At 38.0% G+C, this 10,228-nt stretch overlaps 1 protein-coding gene across 2 annotated transcripts in view; it reads left to right on the top strand.

The window, feature by feature from the left end:
• LOC122066875 overlaps positions 1-10,228 on the top strand; it is a 28,945-nt gene that overhangs the window by 12,131 nt on the left and 6,586 nt on the right. The window lies entirely within an intron of this gene.

The following is a 10,228-nucleotide window of genomic DNA, read 5'->3' as shown; positions in this document are numbered from 1 at the left end:
AAAAAAAAAAAAAAAAAAAAAAAAAAGAAAGAAAAGAAAGGAAAAGAAAAAGTTGACTATTTAGGAACTTTAGTGTGTGTAGGATTCATGTTCACATTTTCTAATTGAAAATTTATTTAAGCCAACTGAATTTTAGTGCCTTTGGTGCCCATTTTTTTCCTTTTCCCAAAAGAGAAAGAGAGAAAACTTGGTTGTCATTTTGAAATTCCAATTAGATAGGAAGATATCCAAACATTTATTGTATTCCTTTTGAAGTTCCTATTCGGGTTAACCATATATACAGTTGAGAAGATAATCAAACATAGGTTAGTGCAAGAGTTGCCATTCACCAAACTCGCCAAAATGGGTTTATGGTGCTCAACTTTGCTTCATTTATATCTTTGTTACCTTCCTTTACAAATTGAATATGCAAACCATTTTCTAAAACGACACTATTAACCATATATAAATCGGTTGTGAATTGAATAAAAAAAAACGATTAGAAACTGCTAAAACTGAAACCGGATGAAAACGATTTTGATTTCACCTTATTCCTACTCGGTGCAATTTTGGTTTCACCTTATCAAAAGTAAACCGAACCGGAACCGAACCGAATAACTGAAACCACACCGTTTGACACCCCTAAACTTGTGATAGGCCAGCACTGTTATGCACCATTACGTAGTTGTCATCAAGGACATCTTCAATCTCCTATCAAACTGCTGTCCACTATCACTTGTACTACGTTGGTGCCATTGACCATTCTACTGTAGAATATACAATGACACCGCCAGTCTTCTCCCTTTCTCAGCAATTAGTATATGGTTAACCAAATATTTCTCATAAGTAATCATGTTATTATCGTAATCATTTGGTGCATGATCTTCACAATCTTCTTCAGGAGGAAGTTCATCATTGATTTCAACATACTCAGTATCTTGGGCAGCAACAACCGCGGTTGTAGCCCATGACTTTTGTGGGAAGAATTTTGTGAAGTTCTCAAATTTGTTGTAGTAATATCACTTCATTTTATTGTTGGCATTCTTCGGAGCTTTCCCTTTGTAGGCAGTCAAAAGAGTGTTGCTCGGTTGACCTGTAGATGGAGGTGTATGTGTAGCTTCTGGTGGTCTCTTGTACTCGGCTTGATTGCCATGGGATCTAATAGGACTCCTCATTATTTCTTCTGCCTCTAGTGCTTTGTCATAGTAATCATGTAGCTTCTAAATAGTAGTTGTTCCCATTGCTCTTCTGATATCTGCTTGCAGCCCAAGTTTATACTGAGATATCAACTAAATATTTTCTTCTTCTATTCCCAGCCATGACAGCATACCATTATACTTGTCTGTATATTTAGACATAGACATTGCACCCTGCTGTAGTGTATTCAGCTGATTATGTGGACGAAGCATAAGAGACTGTGTAAGGTACTTTTGCTTGAGATCAACTTCATTTCATCCCAAGTAATAATAAGTGTGCCTCTTTCTCGGTTCCGGTTCTCCTCTTTTCTCCACCAATCTCTGGCTGGTCCAATAAGCTTATTCTTGACTAACTTGATTTTCTTTGCTTCTGACATATCAAACCAGTCGAAGTAGTCTTCTGCTGCGTTCACCTAATCAAGAAACATCTGTGGATCAAGTCTGCCATTATATTCTTTCAATTCTAGCTTCACCTGCTGCCCATCATCAGGTGCTCTAGGTGGTTAGCGATGATTGTGACCACCGTATGGCCTAGTATAAGGTTCATATGGAGCCGGTGGTGTGAAAACCTCTGTGGCAGCCCTCCTTGGTATCTGTTAGCATTTTGAGATGTAGCTGGTGGAGGATGATGTTCACCTTTATGTTCCTCTAGAGTGGGCTGTTGTGGTGGTGGTATATTATTCCCCTGAGACATGGAATTCATCTACTGCTCCATTTAATTCACCTTATCAGACAAGTTCTTGATCATATCAATCGGTTGTGCATTGATCCGTGATCACCTGGATTGATAAGATAACATAGCATACAATAGATAAAGGTAACCCGAGGTTTCTCATCCTCGAACCAGATCAGAATCCCTCATCATGTTCAGCTTCTCTCCAGCTGATTCTCTTAGTTTGTAAAGCAGCACACTTTATTTCATTAATCAAATCATGAACTGAGCTCTTGGCGCTACAAGAGTTTAAATAGAAAATTATAGTTTGATTCCTGTCTTGAATGGGAAAAGTAATTCCTAGTCTAATTAATAACTTGTTGCTGAATACAAACTCAATTATAAGGATCCTAATCCAACTAGGAAAACAAATAATACTTAAAAGTAAAATATTACTAAGCCCCAGATGGGCACCAAACCCACGATTGGGCTGGAAAGAATAGCCTAGTTGAGAGCTAGACCAATGGGCTTGCTGGCCCTCTTTTCCTCCTACAGCCATTGTGATGCGGATCCAAGTTCCAAAATGGGAATCAGATCGCTTATGGGCACACTTAAACCAATATAATCCAATATAATCCAAACACAAGAAGCAGTGGTAATTTTATAATTAGATGGGATGACACTATTGTAATAAACTGAAATTTGTAACATAATGGCCAAGTTGTAATTCTTTGAAAATCCGCTTAGAAGAAGCATAGTGCTTTGGATGTCTAACGTAGGCTAGAGGGTATTCTTGGAATGAAAATAAAAATAATGGTAGTGGAGATTAAACGTAAAAGAGAGGTATTTATAAAGAAGATAAAACCCACTTTAAGAGGTTGTCTTCAACCTCTCGACAACCAAAGATGAAGACCCAGCTGTGCTTGAGGGCTTGCGACTGAAAGAAATCTTTCAAACTAAGCCCAATTGACCCAGGGTTTTGAAAGAAATTCTTCAACTCAAGGATCTATCAGATGCAGCCAGGGAACTCCAAGGACAACAGGTGAAAAAGATCGATCAAACGTCTGAAATTAAATCTGGACAGTAACTTGAACCAATCTGATTTGCAGGTTCAATTTCTCATAGCAGGGATGGTTTATGGCAAAGAAGCTCTAAGGGTTTGGTCACCCAGGGAAGGAAAAGCAAACCCCCAAATATCAGCTCATAACTAGAAGGAACCAAGGAGTTCCAACGATTCTCTTCCAACCAACTGTACTGCTAGCTACAGGGATCACGGATGAACAGAAGATGGGAAATCAGGGGTGTTGATAATAAAGAAGAAAAAAGATAAGGGGAAGCAGCTGGTTGCAAGAAGAGAGCACAAGAGGGGTGGGGTGGGAGGAGAGGTTTATGTAAGGCTAGGTAGGAACTACCCAACCCCAATTAGGATCCCACAAATTCAAATCTGAAATCAGATTTAGAACCAAAGTTTGAATCTGGCTGAAATAGGAGGAAGCCTGTGGTAGGCTGTAGAAGTCTCTGATGGAGCTAAATTTTGATCAAATGCTTCTCTTGTGGTGCTAATCAAACCCTCCAAAGGGTTTTGAAACCTGATCACTGGTTTGGGAGATCTGAGAAGAGGTTCCCTGTTAGGAAACTAATGTAAGCCTTCAGGAACAGATGATGGTGAGCTCAGTTGGATACCAAACTCTGGTTGAAGGAGCCCCCTTGGGTGCTCTATAAACCCCCAAAAGGGTTTCAGATTTGGACTTACTGGTGAGGAGATCTTGGCATAATCGACCTCAAACCCTGACAGAAGCCGAGTTTCGATCCCTGTACTTGGCTGATCTTCAGGCTGGCTTGATAGTGTGCTTCTGGTCTTCAAGCAGACTCAAATAACTCTCAAATCTCTCTCAACAATAGAACAAAGAGAAAATAAGAAACAGAAAAGGAATCGATGAAGGGGTTGAGAAGAGGGAAGAAGAAGGATAGGTTTTGGACATCTCACCCCTCAAGTTTCGGCATCTCACCCGACTGCATCCCATAGGAAAACAACATATAGCCATTTCAAATAAACTTTATTAACTTTTTTCAATTGATTACAATGGTCTCTCGTAAATAGGTTAGGCACAGCCTTACATATTAGCAACAAACTAAAAAAGGAAACTAACATAAAATAGAAATTAATGACTTTTAGTAACTTAGTGACTTGTACTCTAAGAAACTAACATAAGTCAATAAATGACTCTTCTAGATCACTAAAACTGACTTTGGCTATTTGGTAACACAAAAAGGAAACAAAAAAAGAGTCCAAATTATTGTTCACGTGTACTGTTCAGTAAATTCTGGTTTTGGCTTGGCTTGATGGGCCAACGTTGGGGCTGGCTGGTCTGGTTTGATGGAACCAACAACCTCCTCCTTTCGTAGGCTCGATCTACATTAGAGGTCACGCGGCCATTGCTTGCACCTAACCGACTCCAAAACAATTCATTTAATTCATTCTCAAAAAGATCCTGATCGGTTACAAGGATATCACTATCGAAAGACTCAGTAGAACCCTATTTTCCAATTATGAAATTGAAATAAATTAGGAATCTAACTAAAAAGGGAAAAGGATCTCCTAATTACTTCCTAAGATCTAAACTAATAAAATTAGAAACAAAATAAAAGTCAAATTGGAAATTCCTACTTAGCCTTATATCTAGAAAAATAAAAAGATTACATAGATTTCCCCAAAATAAAATAAAATCTTAAAATATTCTATTGAACCCAAAAATCCAACCAGACCTGGTTTGTCTCTGTCAAGATCATAGTTAACAAATTCGGATTCGGGAATTATTCGGATGATTAATTGAAGGATTCGGTCAAAAAAGCGGTCAAAAAAGCTTATTGGGTTTTTTTTTTGGTTTTTTTTAAAAAATAATGTTTAAATAAACCGAATAATTCGGTTTAATTCGGATTCGGTCCGAATTTTTGATAAAATTCGGAAAAATTCGGTTCGGCCGAATAATTCGCAAATTATTCAGCCGAATTGATAACTCTGGTCAAGATTGCCAAAGGGGTCAACCTGGTTCAGCCTTGATTCTGCATAATATTGGTCCTAAGATCCTTCTCTGCATCGGCATGATTTCTGATTGCTTCTCCCTCATGAGTTGACTTTTATGAGTGCTCCATTGGATATTGATTAATGGTTCGTCAATAAATTTGTTATTCATTAAAAAATTTGTCAGGATTCCCATTTTATTATTTATTTGTGACTTAAAACATAAACAATGGTATAAGCATTGATATGTCATTTTGATTTGTTTTATGAGCAACAAATTTTATTGGGCACAAGGCCAAGAAAAAGGAGATAAGAAGGATGGATAGAATCACAAAATATGTGATGGGGACATCAAGACGTACAACCGAAGGAAGAAGAAGACCCAACCTTCTTTGTGGTTGGAGGATTAGAAGAAGGAAGAAGAAGAAAGAAGAAGAAGAAAGGAAGGCTCGATCCAGCCTTTCCAACGTTAGATCGAGTCCTCTCCTTCCAAATTTTGCCAAGATTGTGTGGCCCCCACCAAATCTTATAGTTTAGTAGTTTTATTTCCTAGAATTTTGTTTATTTGAGTCTTTAAGTTAATGAAGAAACTAAGTAATTATCCTATTGATTTCTTTTCAGAAAGTTTCTTTGTTTATGAAATAGCATTCCTAGAATAATCTTTTCTTTTTAGTAATTAGTCTCTTATTTATGTAAGGCCATTGGCCACGGTTCTAATCAATGAATGATAATTGAAAAAACAGCCAAGGAGCAAACCCCCCACCCCTCTCACGATTCTCTCTTGTTCAATCTCGTCTTTCTCACCCTCTCTTTCTCGCCTTTTCTCTCATTATTTTCTCTCGGTTCTCTCATCTCTTACCTCCCTCCCTCTCTTACATTTATACCTTTTCTCACTGGAACTATTGCTGGATTGTTGACTCGAATTGCTACTGTATGCTATTACTGTTGCTGCTTACTGTCTACTGCTGTCGGCCAACATCTGCTGCTGCTACTACCTTTTGATGTTGAACTGTTGGTGCTGCCTTTGATGCTGAACTGCTGCTGATCTTCTCTTCAGTACTAGGTTGCTGTTATCTTTTACGACAAGGATTGGGCTGCTGCCGATCTCTTTTCAACAATCGGACTGCTGTTGGACATCTTCTTTGAATCTGGGTTCTCTCCCTTTATTCTCAGGCCTGGGCAGCAGATAAGTATAGAGTAAACCCTCCCATTCCCTCCATTATCCCCTCATTATTTACCCTGTTACTTCCATTAAAACCCACCCCCCCCTTTTGCTATTATTTAACCTTTTATTTACCACACTGTTTGCCTTAAGTATTGCTGGTCTTCTTATTACTAGCACAACTGATTTTAGAGCATATGGCATGGGGTTTCTATCTACTTTTGATGCTTAATAAACTAGTGCTGTAGCCTAATTTTGGTTGCTACCATGTTCCCTACCCCATTTTCCCCTTGAAGCTTGAGTGAGTTTATGTGTTTTTCTTTCTAGATTATTATTGCCCTTTGCTACTTTGTTTATTAGTCTTATTCTATTTGGCATGTTAAATCTTGTTTGCTGAGTTTATTTTGTCTTGTCTACCCAAGTCCCTTGAGGTAACCCTACCTAGTTAATTAATCTTGTAGGAAACCTAGTCCCCTAGGAACCCCCCTACATCAATATGTGTTGCAGTCCCACGCACTCAAATCTTCACCTGACTTAATACAATCAAGAATGGCCCTACAGTATGTCTCTCGTTGGCTTTAGTCACTTTCTTTTCGTCACCAGTTCAAGTCAATATCCTTCAGGGCATCCGTGTATCTTTTTTGTGTACTCATTTTTGTCAATAAATCTCTCTCTTCCATTGGTCCTTCTTTCTTGCACTATTCGCAACCTGTCGGTGGTGTTTCCGTTCTCCAGGAAACTGTTAAGGACAAGGATAACTTGGTGTGATATGCATAAAAGCATGTTAGCCGACCATGTTAGACCAAATGGGAGGCTGAAGCCTTGGCGGTGGGCGGTGGGCGGTGGTTGGAGACTTCTTTGGCAGCGGTGGAATAGAAAAATTCTCAAAAAGGATTGGGCTTTGATAGCAAGTTGAGAAGTAAAGATTAGGAGAATGATTTAGCTTGTTAATGACTGATGGAGGTCCACTGTATTTATTGATGACAATTAACATGAATAACGTATGCTTGGTGAGAATGACTCCTCTTTATCTTAACATATACACATGTGATACATTGAACTTGGGTGCACATATTTACACATGTGATACATTGAATGTGGACAGACATTAGCAGTTGTTATCCTTATCATTATTAAAAATTAATGGCTTGCAGCTGTTCAGCCGCTTTTGACGGAGATGTGGCTGACTGACCCAACCATTGTCTGAATCATCTGCTCCCAAGTCCATGGGGGCCTTTGGTTGGAAGCCATAATGGGCACACCAATGGTTATGAAATTGACTGTTTTGATATAAATATCATCTATCTATACATCTTGAGTAGGCTGCCCCTACTTTTTTTGGGATATTGGCTTTCCTTCCACGTTGCCAATGGAATTTCCTTTATAAGAACGCAATGTTGTTGATTGCCTTGCTCATATAGGTAAAGTCATGATGCAGTGAAATCACCTAAATGGACTTATTTTATTAGCAATAAGCTTTGGGTTGCGTTATGTATATGTTGGGCCTTTGATCCAATGTGTTTCATTTAATGAACCACTTTAATGGGCCTATAATATGGGTAGAGGCTGCGAATGGGGGATTAGTTAAGTATATATATATGTTTTCTTTATTTTAATTGTTATTAAGTGTTTTAGTAAGGTTTGGATTATGACTCTGAAAGTTTATTACTGTTTTGAGCTAGTTCCCTTCACTTTTTTACTTTCCTAGTTAGTTTATGTTACCTTATTAGTTAAGGATTGGTTTAGGCCTTTCTTTTTTCGGTGTTTGAGTTTGTTTTGAGTCTCTATATAAGTTGCAAGGGGGTCCAGCCTTGTACACGAATTTGATTAATGAGATTATGGCTTGAGTCTTTTGTTGCTGAGAAAGTATGCTAATTTGAGATAGTGAAGAGAGAGAAACTTTTGGGATTTGGGAGACTGATATAGGCCTGTTGGTGGGAAATCAAAGGCCATATCCTTCTTTATGTTGTGCTTTTCTTCAAGTAAGTATTGATTTTATCTATTATATTTCAAGCTTGTAGTGGAATCTTATTTAACCCGAGTTTGAAAGGGTTAATCTTCAAATGTTATTGCTGTTCATATCCAAGGTTTAGGATTTCTAAACCAGGCTCGAAACTGAAATATTTTGACCGAAACTTAAATTTCGGTTGGAATTTGTACAATTTTAGTTGCAACTTTCAATGAAGGGTTTCAAGGCCTAGATGGCCAAATTAGGTGCTGAAACTTTTGAGGAACCTTATTTTAGGCCCTTTAAACACAGTGAAACTGTTAGATTTAAACAAAATCACACCCACAATGGTAGTTTGGAGCCTAGTTTGGTTGTATGCACTGTATGTTTCTATATGCATTCTCCAATGTGGCCCATTCCACATAAGTTTAGTATTAGAAACATGTTATTCAGTTAAAACAATTTAAATATGCATTAATGCATTAGGAATGAATAGACGTAATAAACCATTTCATAAACCATACATCATACATGGTTCATTAGAAAGAGTCAACGATATGGGATTTAAGAATAAAATATGCTCTTCTATTGCACAAGAACTTGTTTCTCCCTCTTGTTTTTCAAATCTGACAAAATGAATGTTTTTGACCCATTTTGTTCGGAACTATGCTTTTAATGTAAAATCTTAGTAATGCTTCAACCAAAATAACGACGAAGCTAAATATCATACCAAAATTTTGGGAAATGACTAATTTCCAACTGAAATATTGACATTCCTATCTATCACATGCCATTTTATTTCGACATCTGCCGAAACCGAAATATTTTGTGAAATCTCGTTGAATCTTGAAATTCTGTTCACATCGAGAATTAAATTGTTGGGGGTACAATGTCTATCGTTTATATTTGTGGGCTGATTCTGAAGGACCGTTAAGAGGCCCAGAGGAATCGGCCCACCTTGTGCGTTACCTATTGGGGCCTTAACGATTTGGCGGGTCCATGGTGGTGGTTCATGGGCAGCAGCTCCCAAGGAAATTTTAGGGCTATATGGGTATTTTGGGTATATGTGCCCATCTAGGGTTTCACTATATATTTGTAGCGAGATGATTTTTCTTTGTAATCTGAGAGAGGTGTGAGGACAGGCGGCTATAACCCTATTCTCCATTGATAGTGAAACATATCTCATCTCACTGTGGACGTAGGTAATCTTGCCAAACCATGTAAATCCCTTTGCGTTGTGTGATTCTTTGTTTGCGATTTCGTTCTTTTTTATTTTTTTAATATTTTCTTATTTATTTTTTAACTTCTTTAGTCCCATTACTCGCAGGTTTTCTATATCCCCACTGCACCAACCCAACAGACCCATAAAAATAAAAATATTAAGAAATTAACCAGGCATAAATGAAGTTTTCCCTCATGTTCTTTATGCGAAGACGATCCAAAAATTAAGCCAATGACTACTAGGTCTTTTTTTTTCTGGGTGAATTAATAAATGCATTAAAAGAAGGGGGAAGGAGAATATATCCCCTAAGGGAAGTTACAAACCCTAGAAGGGTAACCAAAGTCCAAAAGGACAGCATCCAAGTCCTAGTGATCTTGAGGAGAGGAAGACATGTCACAAATGACATGTCTAATACAACACAAAATCCACATGGGCATAAATAAAAGGATCCAGAAGCCCAACAACATAAAATTCAAAAGCCCACATGGGCAGAACAAGAACCCAAAAGCCCAAAGGAGGAGGAGGGGCAAACAGGGAAAAATTAGTTAGGGTTCCACCAAACCCCACCAACAAATCTCATCACTCTCACATCTAACCGTCAAGACATGAATCGAAGTTCTGACAGAAAAGGCAGGCTGATGCAAATCTGAAGGTCCACTCAAGGAGGAATAAGAGGGTTGACCCTAGTGGCTGATTGGGTGGATCAAGGCTGCTTCTATGGCCCACGGTTTGGGCTATTGATGGGGATAGTAATTACTTATTTTAGTTTCTAATTTCAGTCTTAAATTAGTTTCTAATTTCTGTATTAAGCTAGTTTCTAATTTTTCGCCAGCGAGTCAAGATCATTTAGTTGAAGTTATTCGACTACTAGGTCCTTTATGGCCTGGTTCCCTTAACAATTGGCTTGCACATGCATTGAGGTTCTAGTTGTTCCTTACCAATTTTGGTTGCTGATAACCTGCTTTGCTACTCGATCTTTAGTTATTTATAGTTATTTTGTTTTCCTCTTTCAAGTTATGATTTTTATTGGTATCAAAATCTTTGGTT

Source organism: Macadamia integrifolia, unplaced genomic scaffold (assembly GCF_013358625.1).
Source record: "Macadamia integrifolia cultivar HAES 741 unplaced genomic scaffold, SCU_Mint_v3 scaffold262, whole genome shotgun sequence".
In the NCBI taxonomy this organism is placed as follows: Eukaryota; Viridiplantae; Streptophyta; class Magnoliopsida; order Proteales; family Proteaceae; genus Macadamia; species Macadamia integrifolia.
This window is presented reverse-complemented; position numbering and strand designations above follow the sequence as displayed.